This window comes from Hemiscyllium ocellatum, chromosome 24 (assembly GCF_020745735.1).
Source record: "Hemiscyllium ocellatum isolate sHemOce1 chromosome 24, sHemOce1.pat.X.cur, whole genome shotgun sequence".
Lineage (NCBI taxonomy): Eukaryota > Metazoa > Chordata > Chondrichthyes > Orectolobiformes > Hemiscylliidae > Hemiscyllium > Hemiscyllium ocellatum.
The window spans coordinates 13,008,452-13,036,155 of record NC_083424.1 but is presented as its reverse complement, the minus strand read 5'-3'; positions in this window follow the sequence as shown (position 1 = coordinate 13,036,155).

Genomic DNA, 27,704 nt, shown 5'->3' with positions numbered 1-27,704 from the left:
TGTGTTTGTGTGGGTTTCCTCCCACAATCCAGAGACGTGCAGGTCAGAGATGGCCGTGCTAAATTGCCCATAGTCTCAGGGGTGAATATAGTGTAGGGGAATGGGCTTGGGTGGGTCAGTCTTTGGAGAGTTGGTGTGGACTTATTGGGCCAAAGGGCCTGTTTTCATGCTGTAGTGAATCTAATCTAATCATAAATAGGTCAGTGTTTTGATGCAGAAGGCTTAAACATTGACATGATTATTTTCACCATAAGGGGAGGATGATTATAGCTATATCCTTGACAGACTGCGCCATTCAGTTCAACTAGCCTTTAATTTAGGGATCAGGACTTAATATAAAAGCCCTGTGCCAAACGGCCAAGCTTAGTTTTCAATGCAGTCTCCCTCACAACATACCATCCATCATCTAGTCTTTTTGTGAACAGGGTAAAGATACAGAGAATGAATTTATTGCCAGCAGATATTTAATTCACTTCAGTTCAGTTGTTTCCCAATGGATTAAGTCAATAATACTATAAGGATTGTTAACATGAGGGTGATTCTATGCACCAATTCATGTATTGTTTAACAAACAGTGCCTGTATAAATTATATACAAATAATTACATTCTACGTGTAGATTTCATTATTTTAAAATATCATTGCAGGCATCTTCTAAGAATTCACAATTGAATGATCAAAGGAGGAAAACACAACCTGAGATATTATATTTGAGGAACTTCATTACATTCAGCAGTTTATTGCAAACTTACAAGTACCTTGTTGCAGACTGACTGTCTCCTATATGACCATTAGAAACAGCCCCTCAATATGCCAGTCAATAAGATCACAGCTGATCCAACATTTCTCAGCTGAATGGTAGGTGACTTTTCTGTAGGGTGGGGGATTTCAAGACTAGGGGGCATATTTTTAAGTTGAGAGGGGAAATGTTTTAAAAAGATATGGGAGCAATTATTTTACACAGAGTGTTTCGTGTGTGGAATGAACTTCCAGAGGAAGTGGTGGATAAGGGTACAGTTACAACATTTAAAAATGATTTGGAGATGCTGGTGTTGGACTGGGGTGTACAAAGTTAAAAATCACACAACACCAGGTTATAGTCCAACAGGTTTAATTGGAAGCACACTAGCTTTCAGAGCGACGCTCCTTCATCACAATCACCTGATGAAGGAGCATCACTCTGAAAGCTAGTGTGCTTCCAATTAAAGCTGTTGGACTATAACCTGGTGTTGTGTGATTTTTAACATTTAAAAATATTTGGATAAGTACATGAATAAGAAATGTTTGAAGGGATATGGGTCAAGCGCAGGCAGGTGGGACTAGTTTAATTGGGGATAATGGTTGGCATTGACTGGTTAGACTGAAGGGTCTGCTTCTGTGTTGTATGACTCGATGACTCTATAGGTAAAAAATGAGGTCTGCAGATGCTGGAGATCACAGTTGAACATGTGTTGCTGGTTAAAGCACAGCAGGTCAGGCAGCATCCAAGGAATAGGAAATTCGACGTTTCGGGCACAAGCCCTTATCACCCTCACCTTGACCTCCTTCCACCTATCACATCTCCATCGCCCCTCCCCCAAGTCCCTCCTCCCTACAACCAGCAACACATGTTCAACTGTGCTTTAACCAGCAACATCAATGACTCTATAACCTGTAACTGAGATCAACATCAGGCTAGTGACCTACATAGGAAAGTTCATCCTTACGTTACAGGTTGATAAATCTTTCATTTGAAGTGGAAGACCTGAATCACTTTTTAATTCAAATGTAAAGGGAAAGATCAAAAGCAAGATGGTTTTATTTATTCATTCATGGGATGTGGGCATTACTGAAAAGGCTGCATTCACTGTCCATCAGAGATGGGAATGGCAGCTGAGTATTTCTCGCAATTTTTGACTCCATGTAAGATAACAGCAGACAACTATTGCAAAACAATAATGTTGGAGGGTTAGTGGGATTAAATGAGAAAGGGATTAGTGCTTTTTAGTTTTTTAATGACTTCCAATTCTGTCGAAAGTTGATTGGTCTGAAATATTAACTTGATCTCTCTATCTCTCAATAGATAATGCCAGACACGTGGAATGTTTCTACAACTTCCTGTTCCTGGATTCCCAGACTGAAATGTAATTGATCTAATCGTCCTTTCTGGACTGTCAGCTTCTTCCCTGCTACTTTACTGATTTCCTGTGTGGGTTCATATGTAGGATTACACTTCAATCTGGCTTTGGGAACAGTATCCACTTTGGAGACAGAAAAAAGATGTCAAGACATTTGGAAGTTCCTAAATCCACAGCCAGAGGGTGGAGGAGTTTGCTTTTTAATCAACAACTTGTGGTGCATGGACATGCAACTCTAGGCAGCCATTGTTCCTCAAAACTTGAATTCCTCATCATCAAATATTCCCCCCTCTTGCCCCACAGGAATTTCCCACTGCTATATTAACTGCTGTGTACATACCGCCACAATCAAAGGTTGAGGAAGCTCTGGATGTGCTGTACTCCACTACTAACACCTAGGAGATGGAACACCCCGAGGCCCTGTTTATTGTAACTGGTGACTTCAATAAAGCCAATCTAAGGAAGGTGTTGCCCAAGTACCACCAGAACATTACCTGCACCACCAGGGGCCTGAACATTTTAGACCACTGTTACACTATTATTAAGGATGCCTACTGCTCCATCCCCTGCCCTCATTTCGGGCACGTCATACACTATGCCAAGATTTCTTCTTCCAGCGTACAGGCAAAAGCTCAAGCAGGAGATCCCCTCAGAAATACAGGCCCAGGGTTGGTCAGAGGAGGCAGAGGATCAACTCCGGTGCTGTCTGGAATTGGCTGATTGGGCCGTGTTCAAACAGTCCGCAGGTACCTTGGACGAGTATGCCACCACTGTCACAGACTTTATTAGCAAGTGTGTGGAGGACTGCATACCGAGGAAGTCAATCCAGGTGTTACCCAACAGGAAACCCTGGAGGAATCAGGCCATGCAGAACCTGCTAAAAACCAAGTGAGAGGCCTTCACATCAGGAGACCCACTCAAATATAAGGAATCCAAGTATGACCTTCACAGAGCCATTAAGACAGCCAAGGACCAATACTGATCCAAACTAGAGACGCAGACAGACACCCGTGACTATGACAAGGACTGAATGATATCACTGGTTCAGAAAAGAGACACTGCAAGACAGCAGATGATGACACATCCCTCTCAGATCACCTCAACGCCTTTTATGCTTGCTTTGAGCAGGATTTCAGCTATTCCAACAAGTACTGATGAACCTATCCCAACAGTCACTGTATCAGAGGTCAGATCAGGTTTTCTTCATGTGAATCCAAGGAGAGTGATGGGACCAGACGGAGTACCACACCTTGTACTCAGAGCATACGCAGATCAACTGCAGAGGTCTTCTTGGACATCTTCAACCTCTCCCTGCAGAAGACCCTGCAGCAGGTTTCAAGAGGCCAACATCATCCCTGTGCCTAAGAATATGCCTCCAATATGCCTATCAGACCAACAGATCCATGTTAGATACCATATCACCTCCTATATTCACTCCTCCCTGGAACATCTTGACACCAAGAACAACTACGTAAGAATCCTACTCATTGACTGCAGTTCAGCCTTCAACACTATTATCCCTGTGAGACTGATTACTAAACTTAGTGATCTCGGACTAAGCCCCATTCTCTGCAACTCGATCCTCTGTTTCCTTGAGCCTCCCAGGGTTGTGTACTCGGCCCCCTACTGTATTCACTGTATACCCATCACCAAATACCAGACTAATGCCATTTACAAGTTCGCTGATAACACAACCATAGTCGGTCGAATCTCAGAGGGTGATGAAACAGATTACAGACGGGAGGTGGATGACTTGGAAAAATGGTGCACTGAGAACAACCTAGCTCTCAATGCCGGCAAAACCGAGGAACTCATTATTGACTTTCGATGGGATGTTATTCATGCCCTCCTACACATTAACAGCACAGAGATGGAACGAGTAGAGAGTGTCAAGGTCCTGGGAGTGGTCATCCAAAATAAGCTTTCTTGGACATTTCATGTGAATGCACTGGTTACAAAGGCCCAACAACAACTCTTTTTCCTCAGGCAGCTGAGAAAATTTGGCATGATGGCGAATACTTTTGCCAACGTTTATAGGTGAACCATCAACAGCATTCTGTCTAGATGCATCACTACCTGGTATAGTAACTGTACCATTCAAGATTGGAGATGTTTACGGAGATTAGTGAACTCGGTCCAGACAATCACAAAGGCTAACCTCCCAGCTCTAGAATCCACCTACCAGGCCCACTGTCAAGGAAAGGCCGCCAGCAATCTCAAAGATTCATCCCACCCTGGCAATGATTTTCTACAACCTCTACCATAGGGGAGAAGGTACAGAAGCCTGAACACACCCACCAGCTGGTTTTGAAACAGTTTCTACCCTACTGTTGTTAGAATACTGAATGGACTCTCAAACTCTTAACATTCGCCTGTACCTGTGTTTTTGTTTTTGCTGCTGTTTACCTATTATTTACTTATCTATGGTATTTAACTGTGTGATCTGCCTGTATTACTCGCAAGATAAAGCTTTTCACTGTGCCTCGGTACATGTGACAATAAATTAAATTCAAATTCAAATTCAAAATTTAAATTCAAATTCAAATTCAGAGGAACGCAGCCAATGACCTGGGATTTCAATCCGACACTCCCTTAATTGGTGTGGATACAATTCCTTGCTTTGTTAAGGGTAATAAGTAGACCCTGAAAGCTGGAGAACTTGTAAAGAATCTTGCAGCTTCAGAGGAGACATCAGTTGCACAAAAACTTGGCAAGTAACTGAGGGACTTGGAAGTGCTCTTTCAGCCATGTTACATATTGTTGTGTTGTTTGAAAAGAGCTAAGAACTAATTAGCCAGGATCCAATCTGTGTGGATTTGTATTCCCAGGGAACCATTTTCATGGCTGCACTGGCGGGTCAGTTTTTCTACGACATGACACTGGTCTTAGCAATTTGAGTAGCACAGCTATTTAGAATTTTACAAGGAAGCTATCATCTTTTCAAACTTCATGCATCATTATTTCCAAGAGCTGGGGTTTTGGGCAGAATGTATAATTGCCAAATTTTAGAAAAATAATTGACAGTTACAAAGAAGCCACCATTGTTGGAAAGGGGGTGTTCCTCGAGAGTTGTTGCCCCCACAGATAGTAGGGAGGCCTGCAGGCGGATGGCACCTCCAGCTGCATCAGGTAAATGTCTCTCCGCAGGTAAGCTGCCATTTGTTCTGGTGGGAAGCTGAGGGCCAGTCAGAAAGGTCCTAGTCAGTCACTGATTTGTCCGAAACAAGTTCTTAATGAGCCTAATTGTATGCCAACCTCATGGAGGTTGTCAGCTCTGCCAGGGTCAGGAAACTGGCGCACACGACCAGGCTCAGAGCTCTTGGTCCCCATCCTCTGTGAAACTAAACCTGGCAGAACCCAAATATTCAGCTCATTGACACTTCCATGAATGATAATGAAAATGGAGCTGCAACCAAATGGTATCTCTCCATGAAAGGGTGTGTGTGAGTGCATGTGTGTTTGTGTGTATGTATGTATAAGTGTGGGTGTTTGTGTGTGTGTGTGTGTGTGTGTGTATGTATATGTATATGTGTGTCTGTCTGTGTGTGTGTGATTGACTGTGTGAGAGAGTATTTGTGTGTGCCTGAGTGTGTGTGTGTGTGTATGTGTGTGCCCGTGTGAGAGATAGTATATATGTTTGCATGTGTGAGAGAGTGAGCGCACGCGCGTGTGTGTGAGAAAACATAGAGGTGTATGTGAGTCTGAGTGAGAGAGAGTGTGTGTGTGTATGTGTGTCTGTGTGTGTGCTATATTTCCACTTTTAAATAGCAGCCATCATACTGTTTTGTTTGGTCCTTTATTTTTAAGCTTATCCAATGGGCAGTGTTGGTGAATAGTACTGGTGAACTGTGGAGGAAAAGAATAGTATAATGCATGTATTTAAAGTAAATCTGAATATCACCATCACACATATAGTGAAAATAAAAACCAGCACTTGGCACAATGATGCTATTGAGGCCACAATATCTCCATTTCATTTAAATCACACAGAGCAGAAAATAACCAGCAGAGAGAGGGATGAGCCCAGATTGCATTGTAGCATTTCCTCAGTGTTGGCGCTTGCAAATAAATAGAGAACGATTAACTACAAGATGTTTAAAAATGAAAAAAAGAGTTGGTGTTTCAAAAAAAAAGAAGCTTGACTGTTGCTATTCAGAAACCAAGCTATCCACCAGATTTTGTGATGGCCAAGCTTTCAATACTAAAGAAAATACTGTTTACCAGCACAAACAGCAATAATAAGCAGCACAACCCACTGGAACTCATTGAGGAAATGTTAACAGAAGTTACTCAGGCAACAAAACTGACTCATCAGCAAACCAATACAGCATATTTCAATTTTTTGCCATTGGATTATGTAATAGAAGTTCAAGAGAAACATTTCGTAGAGTCATAGAGATGTACAGCAGAGGAACAGGCCCTTTGGTCCAATCTGTCCATGCCGACCCGTTATCCCAACCCAATCTAGTCCCACCTGCCAGCACCCAGCTCATGTGCCTCCAAACCCTTCCTATTCATATACCCATCCAAATGCCTTTTAAATGTTACAGTTGTACCAGCCTCCACCACATCCTCTGGCAACTCATTCCATACATGTACCACCTCTACATGAAAAAGCTGCTCCTTAGGTTCCTCTTATATCTTACCCCTTTCACCCTAAACTTATGCCCTCAAGTTCTGGACTCCACCATCCCTGGGAAAAGACTTTGTCTATTTATCCTATCCATGCCTCTCATGATTTTGTAAACCTCTATAAGGTCACCCCTCAGCCTCTGACATTCCAAGGAAAACAGCCCCAGCCTGTTCAGCCTCTCCCTATAGCTCAAATCCTCTAACCCTGACAACATCCTTGTAAATCTTTTCTGAACTCTTTCAAGTTTCACAACATCTTGCTGATAGGAAGGAGACCAGAATTACACGCAATATTCCAACAGTGGCCTAACCAATGTCCTGTACAGCCGCAACATGACCTCCCAACTCCTGACTCTGACCAATACTCTGACCAATAAACGAAAGCATACCAAACGCCTTCTTCACTATCCTATCTACCTGCGACTCCACTTTCAAGGAGCTATGAACCTGTACTCAAACATCTTTGTTCAGCAACACTCCCTAGGACCTTACCATTAATTGTATAAGTCATGCTAAGATTTACTTTCCCAAAATACAGTATTTCACATTTATCTCAATTAAATTCCATCTGCCACTTCTCAGCCCTTGGGTCCATCTGGTCCAGATCCTGTTGTAATCTGAGGTAACCTTCTTTGCTGTCCACTACACCTCCAATTTTGGAGTCATCTGCAAACTTACTAACTGTACCTCTTATGCTCACATCCAAATCATTTATATAAATGATGAAAAGTAGAGGACCCAGCACCGATCTTTGTGCTGCTCCTCTGGTCACAGCCCTGCAGTCTGAAAAACAACCCTTCACCACCACCCTCTGCCTTCTACCTTTGAGCCAGTTCTATATTCAAATGGCTAGTTCTCTCTGTATTCAGTGAGATCTAACCTTGCTCACCAGTCTCCCATGGGGAACCTTGTCGAACGCATTCCTGAAGTCCATCTAGATCACATCTACCACTCTGCCCTCATCAATCCTCTTTGTTACTTCTTCAAAAAACCCAATCAAGTTCATGAGAACATGATTTCACAATCACAAAGCCATGTTGACTATCCCTAATCAGTCCTTGCCTTTCCAAATGCATGTACATCCTGTCCCTCAGAATTCCCTCCAACAACTTGCCCGCCACCAACGTCAGGCTCACTGGTCTATAGTTCCCTGGCTTGTCCTTGCCACCCTTCTTAAACAGTGACACCACGTTAGTCAACCTCCAGTCTTCCGGCACCTCACCTGTGACTATCGATGACACAAGTATCCTTTATCCGTAGAGAGAGAATTATCAGTCTTACTGACAGAGATAATGCCAAGTAAGCAGTAGTCATCAATTGCCATGTCTGAGAAAGGTACCTCATTCACCAGAAAACATCCAATGAGGGTGAATGAAGACTAACCACCTCAACTCAGTTGAGGTAAAGTTCTCATATACTTTAGCTGAAAAATGTTTTGCTGGAAAAGCGCAACAGGTCAGGCAGCATGCAAGGAGCAGGGCTTATGTCCGAAACGTCGATTCTCCTACTCCTTGGATGCTGCCTGACCTGCTGCGCTTTTCCAGCAACACATTTTTCAGCTCTGATCTCCAGCATCTGCAGTCCTCACTTTCTCACACACTTTAACCCAGATGTATTCTTAGCAGATTATGAATTTCACAAACCTTCCTGAAATATTTTCTTTTGGCTTGGAGGTTTGGTGGATGTTGGCTCGAAGACATTTGATCTTGATTTAGATCTTCTGTAAATCATTTCTCCGCTGAAGTATTTTATATCTCTGGTTTTTCCTGTTCATTCCCTGATCTGGATGGCCCTTAATTTTCCACTGGCCTTTAGTTTGCCATCTACGTCTGTTCAGTGGGCAGCCGTGTCACTGCCATTCTTGCCTACCCTCCATCTGATGACATCTTCACAGAATCCCTGCAGTGTGAAAGCAGGCCATTCAGCCCATTGAGTCCAGACTGACCCTCTGAAGATCATCCCATCTAGACCCATCCCTCTGCCTCATCCCCGTATCTCTGTATTTCCCATGGCTTATCCACCTAACCTGCACATCTTTGGACTGTGGGAAGAAACTGGAGCATCTGGAAGAAACTCACGAAGACACAGAGAGAATGTGCAGACTTCACATAGATAGCTGCCTGAGGGTGGAGTTAAATCCGGGTCCCTGGTGCTGTGTGATAGCAGTGGTCACCTCTGAGCCACTGAGGCCACCCACCAATGACCTGACTTAGACTGCAGTTAGGTATCAAAGTTGACCTCTACATGGGAGGTCTTCTGGCATGCCTCTCCATCTTGCTACTGACCTTTCTCTCTTCCTAGCCAACCCAGTGGCCATTAAAGCCCTCTGTGTTGTCTTTACATTTAGTGACGAGAATAGAGTTTCTTAGATCGCAATGTGAAATGGCTAAATAGTGGAAGGCATTGCAGTATCCCAGCAATTGTTCAAATGCTTCATAAACCCAGGGTATTATATTTTTAGTCTAGTTATGTGGCTGAAAGATGTTTACAGAATCTGCTGAGGTAAGAGAAACGTTGACATTATTTAAGAAACATCTTCCTGTGGCTTCATTTTGCCACAAGGCTGCCAGAGAGATGAAGCCATGTGACATTGCATCACTTCTGGTGCTCCCAATACCATACCAATGCAATATGTCTCATTGTCATATTGCAAAATCAAGCTCAAGCTCTTGTGGTGCAGTGATAGTGTCTCTACCTCTGAGCCAGGGGCCTGGGCCCAAATCCTAACTGCTCCAGAGATGTATTGTAATATCTCTGAACAGGTTGATTGGAAAATAACTATTTCTCATAAAGTCAGGCTCAACCCACAGGTAACTCTGAGATAGATTTTTGTTTTTAACTCCCAAATGGTTTTAGATGAGCAGTGACTGAGGGGCAGAGAACAGGGTGAGACCAGTACACAATTGCAAGCCTAGCTTTGAGGTCCAGGGTATTTTACCTCCTGACCTTCAAGCTCATTCTGCCCAGATGTTTTGCTAGCCCAAAATGGAAAGGAAATGGCTCAGAACAGTACTAAGCAGATAAGCCTTGGGTGGGAGGGTGATTTGAAGTGAACATCTTGAGAGGGAAGACTGGGTGATTCATGGATAGGGAATGTCTCAACTTGCCTCCAGAGGCCTCGAGAAGCTTTCCCTGCTCCTCTCGGACCTGACAATCCAGAAGTTTCCGCTTGTTTTGTTCCAGTGTTTTATTTACTTATCCATGCTACGTAACTATGTGATCTGCCTGTATTGCTCACAGGACAACGCTTTTCACTGTGCCTCGCTACACGTGACAATAAATTCAATTCATTTAGTGTGAGATTGGCAGGAGCCTTCCCAATCAGGCTTGAGTTAAAAAGAGATTGGTGTCTAATTCACAAAGCACCAAACAAGTGGCGTGGAAACCAAAAATTAACAGGAAATTGAAATCTTCCTTTTACTGTACTCGGGCCAGCCATCACACGACTGCAACTGAGGGATTCCTGTTTCTGAGAATGTCTGGGCAAGTGGAGTTGAAGATTATGAACAGCCATGGTCATATTGACAGATCTGATGGGCTGAATGGCCTGTTCCTTTTCCTATCTCATATGTTCAGCTTTGTCAGAACCCCATACTTCCTGCCCTCACTATGTCAGTTTATGAGGAATCGATGGGGTCTCAGTTTGTGTACAAGATTTCATCAACGTGCGTTTCCATGTTGTTTTTGCAAGGTGCAGGATTTGCGTTTAATAAGTGACAGAGTTCAAATCAGGAAACCACTCACCTTGGGCTGCAGAGAAGAATTCCTAACAGGTAAGTGAACTGCACCATTGGCATTTATCTGCAAGCCAAGCTTTCTTCCACAATCCCCTTTAACAATCAATTAAGTCACACTGCGCAGTTCTGAGATGAGCGAAGTTTATTAAACCTTGCCATGCTGTTAGATAATAAAAGCATGATGGAAATATAACATCCAAATGCATAGCAGTGAGAAATTAATTCTGGCACTCTAAGAATTACAAAAATAACACCTAAGTGCCCCTAATGTCTTAAGTACCGAGATTTAATTACAGCCTACTCCCTATATAATCACTTCTTTTGTGCAATGTATATTGTATTTTCAGACTGAAAGTAAGACTAACAGCATGTTAGATTGACTAGGTTTGTCTGAAGGAACCTTTTATTTAGAATTTAGTCAGGCATCCAAGTTAAATCTTAAACCACGGATGTTTATAATAGTGTCGTAATGGCCAAAGTTGTATTGTGCAACATGGCTTAAAGAACTATCCTTAGCTCGATTCCCATGGCATTTTACATTTTAAGCTTTCAAATATTTATTTTAGTATCCTCTTAGAAGCTAAAAATGAAATTTGCTTCCTGCAACTGTTTCTGATAGAGTGTTGCACTTCTTTACAATGTTCCTAATATAAAAAAAATAGAGTTTATCCTAATCTTTTCCTTTGTTCTTTGTGTGGTGACTGTCAATTTATATTCTCTAGTGACTCCGTTTTCAGTGGAAACAATTTTTCTGTATTTATTTCATCAAACCTTCTCATTATTTCGAATGTTTGACTTAAATTTCCTCTTAATCATCTTCTGATGAAAAGAGCCCCAGTTTCTCAAAATATCTTTGTGGGCGGCACGGTGGCACAGTGGTTAGCACTGCTGCCTCACAGCGCCTGTAGACCCGGGTTCAATTCCCGGCTCAGGCGACTGACTGTGTGGAGTTTGCACGTTCTCCCCGTGTCTGCGTGGGTTTCCTCCGGGTGCTCCGGTTTCCTCCCACAGTCACAAAGATGTGCGGGTCAGGTGAATTGGCCAAGCTAAATTGCCCGTAGTGTTAGGTAAGGGGTAAATGTAGGGGTATGGGTGGGTTGCGCTTCGGCGGGTCGGTGTGGACTTGTTGGGCCGAAGGGCCTGTTTCCACACTGTAAGTCTAATCTAATCTAATCTAATCTTCTCGTAAGAAAATCTCTCACTCCGAGGATCATCTTGAGAACTTTTTGGTTTTGACATTCTTCCTAAACTAGGGCAACCAAACTCTGAGTGGCACAGATTTTGCAGTCAACCTCGAAACATGGGTGTTCAGTGCAGACTTCGGAGAAAAATGCACTGAGGGTTCTAGCAATCTCTCTGGGCAGCCTCTCTCCCCCTGGAATTGATTACAGTTTTATCGAGATTCACTACATTGAGTAAACTGTCCTCAAACTGTCAACTGCATCAAAGAAATCTCACAGTCAATCAAAAATTAAAAATACTCATGGTCAAACATCTCTTCTTTAAAGATTACATTTGGAACAGATACATTGGACAAAGGTGGAATGTGAAATGTTATGAACCAACTATATTTTGAAAAGTCAAATGATGGACACGTTCAGCAACATTCATTCAATCCCTACAGTGTAGAAGCAGACAATTTGGCCCATCAAGTCCACATGGCCTTCTGAAGAGCATTCCACCCTGACCCAGCCCTCTACCTTATCCCTGTATTTCCCATGGCTCATCCACATAGCCTGCACATCCCTGGACACTTTGGGCAATTTAGCACAGCTGATCCACCTAACCTGCGCATCTTTGGGAGGAAACTGGAGCGCCTGCAGGAAACCCACGCAGACAGGGGGAGAATGTACAAACTCCACACAAACAGTCGCCTGAGGCTGGAATCGAAGCTGTGTCCCTGATGCTGTGCTAATCACTGAGTCATTGTGCAACCCCTAATTTTTTTTTAACTTATTACTGTTAAAATGAGACCTGTTATACTTCATTCAACAAGGTTGGTAATTTTTTTTTACATGAGATTGGATGTGAGTTTATACTTGATAGTTAATTTTGCTGATTGTGGGACAGAGGATGGACAGCACAGCCTATTGAGGGGTGGTGAGTGTAAAACCTCAACTTCTGAGTTTCCTTCTTAATCTGCACTTGAGCTAACATTGGGATGAGCAAGGTAATGATGGTGAATGCCACAAATTCCTGCCAATGTTATTTTGGTATGTTTCACAATCTCACTGTGTGTTTGGTGTTTCCATTGGTGTCACCTCCAGCAATGTATTATCTTTTAGGGTAAAAGTGTTTCCTGGCTTTGTTTTCTGGTTGCTGTCCTCTGCTCCACAATTGCTCCTAACATTACTACAGGACAGCAAGGTAACAAGGTAGCATCCCTTCTGCCCTGAGAGTGAGCACACTGTCAATCTACAGTTCCACACTGAGAGCTGGCCTCATCAATGATGCCCACATCTCTTGAATGACTAAAGAAAAAATAAAGGCAGATATGGGTACTTTGCTGACAATTTGTCACATTTCCTGCAATACAACTTCAAAAGAAAACTGCTTATCGATTGTAAAGTACTTTAGGGACACTAAAGTCTGCGTGGGTTTCCTCCAGGTGCTCCGGTTTCCTTCCACAGTCCAAAAATGTCCAGGTTAGGTGAATTGGCCACGCTAAATTGCCCGTAGTATTAGGTGTAGGGGAATGGGTCTGGGTGGGTGCAATTCGGCAGGTTGGTGTGGACTTGTTGGGCCGAAGGGCCTGTTTCCACACTGTCAGTAATCTAATCTACTTGAGGTTGGGAAAGCGGCAACACAAATTCAAAATTTTTTTGATTAATTTGTTAAAATTCCTTCTGACGGAGTGTTCAGAAGGTGCTATCCTGTAGCTGTTGGTCACAGGCACTGTATAATGCCTAGCTGCTTACAAGATCATCTCTTGTGGTAAATGAAGATATGAAGGTAGCTGGTGTGTTTTCATTATATTAAAAAATTGTTCAACTTTGCTCTGTATCCATGATTTACATAGCATTTCCATTTCTTCCCAGCATATGTCAACATGCTTTTGTTGTCCATCATTTTCCCCGTGATAATAAGATGATGTTACACAGACAACTCTTTGAAGGCAAAGTGACATCTGGTGTGTATGTTTGTTAAAGCAATAAATTATGACTCTGAGACAGATGCATTTCAGTTTCTGCCACCCGTTCCTACCGCAATGAAATTCATTGGTACAATTGGGGATAATATCCCACTGGATTCCTAATTGCTTTTCAGAATGTCTTTGGTCCCAAGATAACTGATACTTATTATAATAGAGACTGTGTCAAATTTTTAATTTCTGCGTTAAAATGCCAAATGCAACATAAAGGATGACTGATGAATTTTGGCTCCTTGCTGTGGTTATTCACTTTAACATCCTCTGTAATTCACACTAAAGCATTGCTTCATGTTTTAGTTTACCACCTTGGGCACTGACACCTCACCCGGCTTTGAAATTGGAACAGATTCACCAGATTGTTATCAGGGTTCCAATAGTTGGTGTATGAGAGGAGATTTGCGAGTTTTATATTCCTCTGAATACACAAGGTTAAGGGGTGATTGGATTAAGGTTTTGGATAGCTCAGAAATCGAAGAGAAGCATATCATGAGAGCTTTCCCATCTCAGACTCCTAAGGACAGGCATGAGATGGGAAGCCTCTTGTTTCCTGTTGCTTTTGCCATGGCAACACCTCAGCCAATCAGAGGTCAGTTGCCAACAAATTGGCATACTTTCCTCCTGTAGTATAAATTGTTGAGATTGTTTGAAATTTGGCATTCTTGCATATGTCCTGATGAGTGCACAGTGAGAAGCTTCAACACGCACAGCCTGAGTTTTACCTGAATGTCAATTTAATGGAGGGTTTCTGTCTGTGATCTCGAGTGGATGAGCTCACACAACTCTCTGCCGTTCACCTCATTACCTGTGTACTACACCTCTATAGTGTTACTCTCATGCTATCTGGCTCTAAGCAGTAGCAAACTGCTAGCTGGTATCGGGATCCTCCAATGTTCACACCACAGGCACTGCATTTAATGTCTGACCGTGCACTTTGTCAAACAATGGTCTGAGATAGCATCATTGTGTGTTCATGATCCAGTAATGCCACGTAAAGGTGACTGTGCTTCAGGAGGGTAGGTCCAACCTCCATCTCTATGCTATTTCACACTCACCCTCTCTGCCATTACACCCACCTTCACCAAGACTTGTGATCTACTATTGTCAATATTGCATGTAGTAGCTTCTCACAATACTGTCACCCGAATGTTCTCCTAAACCATTCATCCTTCCTGCCCTCTTCCCTTCATTCTTATTCACCCAGAAGACCTTGCCATCTTACCTGGGCTAATGCACGGCTAGCCTCCTGACTGACCACAGTATCCCTTGACTTTTCGTTGCTGCCAAATGTGATGAGCTGCCTGGCTATCTGTTGCAGTAACAGGTAAGGCAAGGAAGAGATGCTATGAGTGTCCAGCTAGGCACAAGGTGAGGGAGCACTAAGGAAGCAAGCTAAGAACCTTGTGATAAATCCTGTTCCCATGGATGTGATGGATTACTGACCCTGAGTACAAACTGGCCTTGTAGGGGTATTGTGATGTAAGCTGTTGAAATGCAGTAATGAAGTGTTCAACCATGTCAAAGGTGAGTCCTGATGATATGGTGAGGCTGGTGCATTGTGTGACAAAGCTGCTCCTTTAACAAGGTGATGTTATCCTTGCCTTTTTTTCAGAGAGGTCATAAAAGACACAGACTCTGAAAAATCTAAGTTGAAGGGTTTTAAGGCCAGTTTGACTACAGCTAACAGATATTGCCTCAGGCAAAAGGCTTTTAAGATTTTGAAAAAAAACTTGTACAATGAAAGGGGAGTGGCTAGATCTCCTAGCTCAGCTTTTCTCTGATTTGGTTTGGTTTGGTTTTAGCATAGTAGAGTCGAAAAAGGCTGCTGGACCCGAAACAGCAGGTCCACACTGATCTTTCTCCGACTTTTCTCATTTAAGAATCTGTGTTTGATTTTACCCTTTGTGCCAAGGGTGGTTAAGGGGATTATTGCAAATATTGGGAACAGCATCATTAACATAGATGATCTATTTGGTTTTCAGATATGTTGTTATTCTGTTAGATGTAGGTTTACTCGTCACCCTACTAGGTGACATCTTCAGTGGGCCTCAGATGAAGCACTACTGAAAATTTCTGCTTTCTATTTATATGTTTGGGTTTCTTTGGGTTGGTGACGTCATTTCCTGTGGTGAAGTCAGTTTCTGTTCCTTTTCTCAGGGAATGGTAGATGGGAACCCTGAGAAAAGGAACAGGAAGTGACTTCACCACAGGAAATGGCATCACCAACCTAAAGAAACTCAAACATATAAATAGAAAGCAGGAGTTTTCAGCAGTGCTTCGACTGAGGCCCACTGGCGATGTTACCTAGTAAGATAATGAAACGTCTGGAAATGAACCTTCCAGCTCAGTGAGCAAATCTACATCCAAAACCTCAGCCTGAGCTACAAATCTTCTCAAAACTCACTAAGTTATTCTGTATTCTGTTCTCTTTTGTTTATGCTTCGTTCAGCAATCTTGTAAATATATTCAGTTTCATTTAAAACTAAGTGGTTTGACCAGTGGCATTTCTCCTGGAATATTCACTTTACACATATTTAAAACAACTAGCAAAGTTAGGGTCTGGGCTACTTTCTTGAAATATTTTGAGAGGGCCTGGCCTGGTCCATAACAATTGCCAACCTCCATGGGCAGAAGGTGTAGGTAGTCACTGTCATGAAGTGCTGGTGAGATTAGATTAGATTAGATTAGATTAGATTAGATTAGATTAGATTAGATTAGATTAGATTCACTACAGTGTGGAAACAGGCCCTTCAGTCCAACACTATGGGCAGTTTAGCATAGCCAATTCACCTAACCTGCACATCTTTGGATTGTGGGAGGAACTGGAGCACCCGGAGGAAACCCACGCAGACACAGGGAGAATGTGCAAACTCCTGTTGGGGACTGTGACCAAGATGGCTACTGTGAGTTGTAGCTGCCTGGTAACTACTCTGACTTTTATGTTGGGATTGGTCACTCTCTAATTTGTCTGCACTACCTGGGAAAGTAGTCAACTTCATACAGATGAGAAGAGATTAAGGTAACAATGAGATGTTAATGCATCAACAGCCTTGAGGTTACCATTGACTACAAACTCAATTGGACTCACCACAGAAACCCAATGGCTGCAAAAGCAGGTCAGAGGCTAAGAATACTGCAGTGAGCAACTCACCTCCTGTCTCCCTAAGGCCTGTCCACCATCTACTTGGCACAAGTCAGGAGTGTGATGGAATACTCCCCACTTGCCTGGATGAGTACAACTGCAACAGTATTCAAGAAGCCTAATACCATGCAGGACAAAGTAGCCCACATGACTGGCACCACATCCACACCCTCTACCATTGACACTCAGGACCAACAGTGTACATCATAGAACAGAGAAGAGAACAGTGCAGTGCAGGCCCTTCGGCTCTCGATGTTGTGCCAACCTGTGAAACCATCTAAAGCCCATCTAACTTATGCATCAATATGTTTATCCAAAGACCATTTAAATGCCCTTAATGTTGGTGAGTCGACTACTGTTGCAGGCAAGGAATTCCACGCCCCTACTACTCTCTGAGTAAAGAATCTCAAACAGCAGCTTCTAAACTCAGAACCACTTCCATCCAGTAGGACAAGGGCAGCAGATACATGGGAACACCACCACCAGCAAGTTCTTCTTCACATCATTGACCATCCTGACATGGAAATGCATTGCTGTTCCTTCAGTGTCGCTGGGTCAAAATCCAGGCATTTCCTCCCTAAGGGCGTTGTGGGTCAACTTCCTGTGCATGAACTGCATTGGTTCAAGAAGGCAGCTCTCCAGGGCAATTAAATACTGGTCCCTCAGATGCCCATGTTCTATGCTTGAATAAAAAACAGTGCACATCAGGAGATTAGCACGAAGTAATGATGGTCATTTAAAGAGCAAAGACACAAAGGACCAAATGGCCATCTTCTGCACCATAACGCTTCTATGAGTCTGTAAAACATCATTAAGTCTGGTAACAAGAAATATAACTGTGGATGTGATTATTAACAGATCAAATAGTTCATTAATTTCCTTCAGGGAAGGAAACATCCCATTGCCCTCTGATTATGACCGCCCCTGAGTCCATCCCTCACAGTATGTCTGACTCCTAGAACTTTCTAAAGAGATTAAACTAAACAATCATTTGTACAAATAATTGCTCTGTCAATGGCAACTAGGAAATGTGGCCCTGTCAGTTTCACCTCACATCTTGAGAACAAGTACTGAGAATTTACACCACAGAAACAGATAATTTCACCCAACTGTTCTGTGCTGGTGTTCATGCTCCTAAAACGACAGAATAAAATGTTCCTGGGAGCAATGGTGATGCTACTTAGTCTTTATTGCTGCAAGAAGGTATTAATTCACCCTTTACAAACATGCTTTGTTGGGCCGAGTTGAATTTGTAATTTCATATTTAGCTCTCATTGTGGAATGACAGCTGTTGGCTTCCAGATTTCACCTCCTGAACCCTATTTCAATTAAAAGACTTCTCTGCTTTCCAATCTTTCTTTCACCTTTTTCACCTTCATTGCTTTGTCAAAAAAAAATCAATTTGCCAATTTTCTTCTCCTGATGATGTTGGTTCCTTCCTGAGGTCTCATTCCATGGATGCTTTAGTTGCCCTGCAGTACTACACACCTTACAGCCATTATTGTTCTGTGAGCCTCCATAGTAAGGTTGATAGACTAGCTAAACACATGAGAGCTCACAGCAGTGCCTAATCCTGCCCTTACTTACAAGTCTGTGCACATGTGCAGCAGAAATCTCTTGCCAACCATCAGCAGTAAGGACCCTGACCAATCTTTATACTTTTTTTAAAATCAAATTTTGCCAGGAATGTCAAGTCTCGACCATCACAGGACCTCGACCATTTCTTCTATTGAGATGAGTTAGGGTTACCCCAACCCTATCAGGGATTAAGCTCAGAATCATTTCTGGCCTGCAGCAATCAGTGGATGAACTTGCCAAGTCATCTCAAATGAATTGGTCACAATGCATACCATACAATGGTAGAACCATATAATCATAGAAGGACATCATTCAGCAAATTCTTTGAAACAAATTTTTAATTCGTCTCACTTCCCTGTCTCTTTTGTAATGGCCCAACACATCTCCAATTTCTGTAAAGTTACCATCAAACCTTCTTTCAAACACGGTGTTCCATGTTATACCAACTCACTGCTCTTAACAATTTCTCCTCATTTTGATCTTTTTACCAATTATATTGAATCTGGATGGGCAGTCGAAGCCCACCTTTGATTTCTGTTTTGTTTCTCTTGGATCCTACTTACATTCACATTCCCTCTTCTGCCTGGGGAGCAGAGCCTTTAACTCATGAGATGGAGAACACTGGGTAAGTCTCCCTTCGGCCTTCCTCATCTCTTTCTCCTGAAATTGTGAACTAACTTGGGGCAATATCCCCAAGAAGCCATTCCTCACGTGAGTCAAAGCAGTGAATAATAACAGGCCATTTGAGCAGAGAACGTGGCTGTATCCCAATGTCACCCAATGACCATGATTGGTTGCCAGCAGAAGGTTTGTGGTAGCAATCAAAAACAGAAGCTCAAATTCCACTGCCACTGCCCAAATTTATCTCAAGGACATGAGGCTAATGGTGTTTAAGAACAGGCAAGACTAGCACTGACAGGATCAATGGCTCTATATTCACACATTTGACAAGTGATTTACAAAACAAGTTAGCTGGGAGGTTTTTTTCCAAGTTCTATTTTTGTTTAATTTAACTTGTTCATGGAAAACAGCATTTCTTACTTATCCCAAATTGCGCTTGTGTAAACAGTTAGTGATCTGCCTTCTTGAGACATGCCAATCTATTTGGCTGTATACAGTGTGTACAGGCTACGCAGTGCTGTTGGTGAGAGAGTTTCAGGACTTTGACCAACAGGAAAGTGAAGAGAAAGGGAAACAGTTCTACATCAAGTTGGTGAGTAGCATGGAGAGGTTGTCATGTTTCCCATGCCTCACCTGACCTTGTCCTTCGACCTGGAAGAGTTCAGGGGTGTAGATGATGCGGTTGAATAAACCTTGGCAGGTTGTTAAAGTGCATCTTACAGATGGCACACACTCTACAAGATGGAGAAGCAAAGCGCATGTTTCCGAGATGTCAGAATATTTGCTCTGACCAGCTGGAGGGAGCTGGTTGCCTAGTGGTATTATTGCTAGATTATTAATCCAGAGACCCAGGTATTGCTCTGCAATCCCAGGTTTGAATCCCAATACAGAAATTGTTGGAATTTGAACTCAACAAAAATCTGAAATTGAGATCTCACAATTAGATCCCGTGAAACCATTGCCGAATTCAGGGAAAACCCCATCTGGTTCACTAATGTTCTTCAGGGATGGGAACTGCCATCCTCAGCTGGCCCAGCCTACGTGTGACTCCAAACCCACAGCAATGTGGTTGGATCTTAATTACCCTCTGGGTAATTAGGGATGGGCATTAAAGCCAGTGATGTCCACATCCTATGAATGAATAAAACAACATGAACAAAGTGGCCTTGGAGTGCAGGTTCATAGTTCCTGGAAAGTAGAGGTGCAGATAGATAGGACAGTGAAGGCGGCATTTAGTATGCTTTCCTTTATTGGTCAGAGTATTGAGTACAGGTGTTGGGAGGTCATGTTGCGACTGTACAGGACATTGGTTAGGCCACTGTTGGAATATTGTGTGCAGTTTTAGTCTCCCTCCTATTGGAAAGCTGTTGTGAAACTTGAAAGGATTCAGAAAAGATTTAAAAGGATGTTGCCAGGGTTAGAGGATTTGAGCTATAGGGAGAGGCTGAACAGGCTGGGGCTGTTTTCCCTGGAGGGTCGGAGACTGAGGACCTTATGGAGGTTTATAAAATCATGGGGGCATGGATAGGATGAATAGCCAAGGTGTTTTCCCTGGGGTGTGGGAGTCCAGAACTAGAGGGCACAGGTTTAGGATGAAAGAGGAAATATAAAAAAAGAATCTAAGGGTCAACGTTTTCACACAGAGGGTGGTGCGCGTGTGGACTGAGCTGCCGGAGGAAGTGGTGGAGGCTGGTACAATTGCAATGTTTAAAAGGCATCTGGATGGGTATATGGATAGGAAGTGTTTAGAGGTTTATGGACTGGGTGCTGGCAAATGGGACTAGTTTAGGTTGGGATATTTGGTCAGCATAGAGGAGTTGGACCAAAGGGTCTGTTTCCGTGCTGCATGACTCTATGACTAATTATCTAGTTGAAATTCTTGGACTACCAATACATCTGCTAAAACCCTAACATGATTCTATCAGAATTTTTAGCTCCTTTTCATCCTTCCCTACAGCCAATCCATCCTCAAGAGTGATGTTGCCAAGATTTTAAATCATGAGGTTGGATTGAGTCATTTATTGTATCTGAGGTGGGAGATGTCAGTGTTTGGAGGAATTTGTTCCTTGAACAATTGAGATTCACATGACTGATCAAGGCAAATTTTTGAAAGCCTTATTTACAAAGTTATAAAACTTCAAAAGGCCGATGAAATTAGGAATTTATAGAATCCCCAGAGAGTGGAAGCAGGCCACTTAGCTCATCAAATCCAGACCAACCCTCCAAACAGCATCCATCCCCTTACATTTCCCATGGCAAACCCACCCAGCCTGCACATCTTTTGACTGTGGGAGGAAATGCCCACAGACATGGGGGAGAAGTGCAAATTCCACACAGACAGTTACCCAAGGCTGAGGATCATCCCTGGTGCTATAAGGCAGGAGTGCTAACCACTGAGCCACTGATGCATGATCAGATAGCGCTATAACAAGTTACCAGAGGAATCCTTGGAACCAATGGCCTACATGGTCTTAATAAAAAATCAATTTATTGTAGTTTTGGAGAGAAAAGGTATTGAGAGAAATGGTACAATCTATCAAGAAGATTATATCACTTTCTGTTCCTAATTATTGTAGTTCTCTTCGATCATCACTCCCATTATGCATCCTCTCTTCAATGATTTATGTGCACCTTTGAGCACAGTAAGCAATCTTGTAGATCACACGAATAAGTTGTTTAAACAAATTTTAAAGTACTCTACATTGTAGAAGAAGGAACGCAGTTTGGATTTAGGTTAGATTCTCTACAATATGGAAACAGGCTATTTGGCCCAACAAGTTCATACCGACCCTCCAAACAGTAACCCACCCAGACCCATTCCCCTATCCTATTCGTCACTGACTAATGCACTTAACATGGCCAATTCACCTGACCTACACATCTTAGCACTGTGGGAGGAAACCGGAGGAAACTCACGCAGACACGGGAGGAATGTGCAAACTCCACACTGACAGTCACCCAAGGGTGGAATTGAACCTGGGACTCTTGGTGCTGTGAGGCAGTAGTGCTAACCACTGAACCACTGTGCCATCCTCTTTAGAGCAGTGAGATGAACAATTAAGATTTTGTGACTCTTCAATACTGAGTTTGTAGCCATTTGAAAGGTGAGATACTCGTCACCTACATTGACCATTGGTTATGTTGAAGCCTGCCATCACATTAATAAGTATGAGTTGGTGGCGAGGTAAGTAATTGAAGTGACAGACGGAGTACGGACTAAGGCAGTAAGGTAAAGAACCAGAGTGGTTCATTTCCTGCTAGAGGAGGCCATATTTGCCTTAGCTTAACCAGTCTGATTAACAAATCTTCTGTAATGTGGCTTCGTTGGGGTTTCAAGCCAGAATTTATCATCTGCAGCTACAGCGATAGAGAATCCAAGCACTGCTCAATAAACATCTGTAAATTGGCATCAAGTGCTTTTAGATTAGATTAGATTACTTACAGTGTGGAAACAGGCCCTTCGGCCCAACAAGTCCACACTGACCCGCCGAAGCGCAACCCACCCATACCCCTACATTTACCCCTTACCTAACACTACGGGCAATTTAGCATGGCCAATTCACCTGACCCGCACATCTTTGGACTGTGGGAGGAAACCGGAGCACCCGGAGGAAACCCACGCAGACACGGGGAGAACGTGCAAACTCCACACAGTCTGTCGCCTGAGTCGGGAATTGAACCCGGGTATCAGGTGCTGTGAGGCAGCAGTGCTAACCACTGTGCCACCGTGCCGACCCTCCAAACAGTAACCCACCCAGACCCATTCCCCTACCCTATACTGTATTTGTCACTGACTAATGCACTTAACATGGCCAATTCACCTGAATTACACATCTTTGTATTGTGGGAGGAATCCGGAGGAAACTCCGGTTGTAACATATCTGATGTAAAATCATTGGTGTCAGTTAAAAAGTAAGAAAGGAAAGCACCAAGGACTCATAAAAATCAGAATCACCAGCAGCACCTCGTTTTGCTGATGTTCTCAATGTTACCTTTTGCATTCTCTCTCCTGCCAGAGCTGCTGAGGTTTCCCCTTTCTGTTTTTGTTTCTGATTTCCAGCATCTGCGGTTCTTCCAGGTTTTTTCTCAAACACATCTCCCCCAGATGACCCACACTCCTGAGCCTAATCTGACCACCTCCCTCCCCCACTGGGATCGAACCTCCCTCCCACTGTTCTGGCACTTAGCACTCACCCTCCCAACTTCATCACCAGACCCAACTCCACTTTCCCTATGCTGGTTCCAACTCTCCACCCCAACTTTATCAGTTCCAGATCTGCTCACTCCTTCCCCTAACACTCACTTTCCATGCTCTAGACCCTCCCTCTGCACCTCAATCCTGAATATCTACCCCCTTCCCCGACCTCTGTTTCCTGTATGACCCCTGTCTTTGCCAAGATCCAGCAGTCAGCCCTGACGTCACTCTCTGGGCCTGATTTCTCTCACTCACACTGACCTACCTGACCTCCATGACATGTTTGAACACTGCTCCCAGATCTAGCTGGTACCCTAACCCTGGCACCCGAACCCATGTGGCTTCCTACAAACCTGGATCCCTACCCAATGGCGAACTGACCCCTGCCCACTTGGCATCTTACTCACCTGGTACACCTTACTTACTTGGCATCCCTAGCTCCAACACACCTGGCATCCTACCCTCCCAGCACCCTAACCTCACACTAAGTTTCTGTATTTATTGTGTGGCAGCAGCTGTCTAAGTCACAGTCTGTCAATCTGGACCTTTCCATTTCTGAATGCAGCAGAACGAAGAGGAAAAGGAGACATGGTCTACCTTCTCCTGAGAAGTCTCCGCCACCAGAGAGTTGTCAAGATGGATACACAGCCCTGCATTTCTATTGGAGTCCTGATCAGAATCTCCTGCCAGAAATGCAGAGCTTCCTCCTTTTCAGAAAAAGAGAAGCAGCAGAGAGGCATTCTGCATAGGATTACCACTCCTTGAAAATTCAGCCTCTTGAGTTGTCCCATTGATTCCAGATCAGGGAGACAATGTCAATAATTCAAACAGGTCCATGGAATTGTAATAATGCCACTGAATTAGCAATCCACGAACTTCCTTGCCTATGTTTAATGGGAAAAATCACGAGAGCAATTCCACACATGAACAAAGCAACAGCCTGACGTGGTCTTACTCACACAGAAGAAGGCTATTCAGCTCATTTGCATTTTGTGTTCCCTTCTTGAAAGAATTATCCAATTGATTTCTCACTTCTGCTCATTTCCTTTTTAAATACATAGCCAATCCCCTTTTGACAGTTCGCACAGAATCAGTTTCTATCAGCTTTCTCAGGCAGAACAAGCCCTACTATAACAGCTTGCTGAATGGTAACAATTTCGCCTCATTCCCTCCAATGTTTATGCTGATCATAAACAAGACCGGACAGAACTGTCAGTCAAAAGGCAATGCTTCTTTCTATGTGTCAGATTCAACCCATTCTCCCTGCCCTTTGGGGCTGGTTAAGATCTGTCTTCATTTATCATCGTCCAGTGTAAAATTAGGTGCAACGTTAACCTTTAGAAGAAAATGCAATAGAATACTCAGTCCATAGTGAGATGTAGGCCTTTGTAACCATTTGACATTTGCAAGTAATTTATTCCAAGAGAGGGGAGCCTTAGCCCCCAGGTTACATATTCAGAACATTACCCATAAATTTTTGAATTAGTCAGCTAAGAAATTCAGTTGTGTGTCTATCAGCCTATCCCAGCTGACAGACTGGGAAAGGGTGGTCCAACATATCACATAATAGTCATACTGCCAGCCTATTATCATGGAACTGACCTACAGTCAGTGCCACCCACTCTACTGGGGAGGGGGAGGGGGGGGATGCTGACAATAGTTGGAAAATGAGCTTGGCTCGCACCAATTACAGGCAGGTAGCACCTCTTAAAGGGGAAGTGTGTTTCATTTGCTGACAGCTGGAAGCAATTCTAAAGAAAGAAATGGAGTCAGGAAATTATAGAGCTGTACAGCACGGAAACAAACTCTTCGGTCCCTCTCATCCATGCCGACCAGATATCATAGAGTCATAGAGTCAAAGAGCTGTACAGCACAGAAGCAGATCCTTTGGTCCCTTTCGTCCATGCCGACCAGATATCATAGGGTCATAGAGTCATACATGTGTACAGCACGGAAACAGACCCTTCAGTCCAATATGTCCATGCCCACCACATATCCTAAACAAATCTAATTCCATTTGCCAACATTTAGCCCATATTCATCCAAACCCTTCCTATTCATATACCCATCCAGATGCCTTTGAAACGTTGCAATTGTACTAGCCTCCACCATTTCCTCTGGCAGCACATTCTATACACACACCAACCTCTGTGTGAAACAATTGCCCCTCAGGTCCCTTTTAAATCGTTCCCCTCTCACCCTAATCTTTCCCCTCTCACCTTATGGCAGTCATTAAAAATCACACAACACCAGGTTACAGTCCAACAGGTTTATTTGAAACCGCAAACTTTTGGAGTGCCCGCTCCTTCCTCAGGCAGTTAGTTAGACAGAATAGATCGGACACAGAATTTATAAATAAAAGGTCAAAGAGTCACACAACTTATGCAAATAAATTGAACAAACCTTAAGGCAGTAAGCTCTGCAGGTTGGAAGGTCAAGTTCCTGGCGTCACTTTGAAGGACAGTTCCAGACTTGAAGGGGCAGTTAAATGTTCCTTTGTCAGAAAACATTAGGTCCTGTATTAATGTAAGTTCTTTCTTTCTTAGAGTTGTTTTGCTCTTCTGGGACAAAACTCCCAGTCTTTTGCCAACGCTTGTGCCCGTCAGCCCTCCAAGAGAGTTGTTAAACTTGATTTCACCCAGCCACCCAGTCATTGGAGATAACCTTCCAATGAGAGTGCTTCTGATGCCTGGATTTCTCCCAAAAAAACAACCTTTCTCATCACTCCCCCAACTCTCATTGCTCTCTGTTTCAGCTCACACCCTTCCCAACTCCTGTAGTTTGCATTCAGAGTCCACTCTCCTCCTTCTTAAAACACTTGGAGGCACCACATGCGACTTACTAAGCAACATGACAGAAGGCATTGATATCCAACATTTAAATAATGTTGATCACAAAATATATCTGAGGGATGCATTTGCCAGTGTGCGGTGCATTTTGTTAAGAACATTACTTGTCAGCAATATATATTAGATTACAACATAGATCCCATGAAAAAAGTAATAAAAGAACAGCCAATATTGTCATCACAATTCTCAGAGGAAATTAGCTGATGTGAGTATTTATCATTAAAATTATTTGGGAATAATTAACATCACCTAATGATAGTTTCTTATGTATCGTTGTGTTTGCACATTCTTTCTGCAGAAATTAGATTAAAGTATAACTGTTATTCAAATTTAAATGTCCCTTTACATGTCATAAAATCTATTTATCATGCAACTAGCAGTATTTTTTAAATTGGCCTTAATGCATCAATAATTCTAATATCTATTTGTATATGATGAATGATAGCTTTAACTTGGTGCCATTAACTCATGGCTGATTAAAATTCAGTTCTTTACACTCATTTTAGTGCAATTTCTTGTTTATTTTTTCCTGAAAAGGGAGGTGATTATAGCCAATTTCTTTCACTGCATTGATACCCGATTCGTTTGCATGTTACTTTCATTGTCAGCTTCTTTATCCTCTGGCCTTGCGATTGTTTGTATGTTATTTGTAGTATTTTTTCTCTGAAGTGTGTCAAAATGCTTCACGAACTTTGAAATGCACTGACAAGTGTTTTTTTTTGTAGGCATGTCACAGCCATTTTGTGCATAATGTGAGCCATGATGATGCAAATCACCACTTAAGTCATCTTTGGGCAGTGGTTGTTGAGGAAGGAATGTGGGCTGGAACACCAGGAGGGTTATCTGCTCCTGTGGGTGGAACAAGAAAACATGATCCCAATTATAGAGTCATAGAGATGTACAGCGCAGGAACAGACCCTTCAGTCTAACTCGTCCATGCTGACCAGATATCCCAACCTAATCTAGTCCCATTTGCCTGCACCCGGCCCATATCCCTCTAAACCCTTCCTATTCATATATCCATCCAGATGCCTTTTAAATGTTGTAATTGTATCAGCCTCCACCACTTCCTCTGGCATCTCATTCCACACACACACACCGCCCTCTGCATGAAAAAGTTGCCCCTTAAGTCCATTTTACATCTTTCCCCTGTCACCATCAACCTATGCCCTCTAGTTCTGGACTCCCCCACCCCAGAAAAATGTGTCTAGTGTACTAGCCTCCACCACTTCCTCTGGCAGCTCATTCCATTGAAAAGATGGGCCAAATTAAGTCTTTGACTGAGTGCAAAATCCACAATTATTTGTTTCAAACTGGAAAAATAGCTTTGTAAGACCTTAGAATCCACCAATATCCAAGACCAGCAGAAAGTGGTGTTAGAATTTTTTTAAAAGGTTGCTGAGTCTTACTTCCCTGTAGCACATGGATACTGATCCTGCCTTTTTCCTCAAAAAGTCATTTTCTTAAACATTCTTTGACCAGGGGTCAGTGCTAAGACTGCTATTTATCTGCCATCTTAGTTGACTTTGGGAAGGTGAAAATTAGGTACTTTCTCAAAGTGCTACATTCTCTCTGACCTTCTCAAAACTTTCACCACATCACTCAACGGTTTCATGCAGAGGGTGGTGCGTGTTTGGAATGAGCTGCCTGAGGAAGTGGTGGAGGTTGGTACAATTACAGCATTTA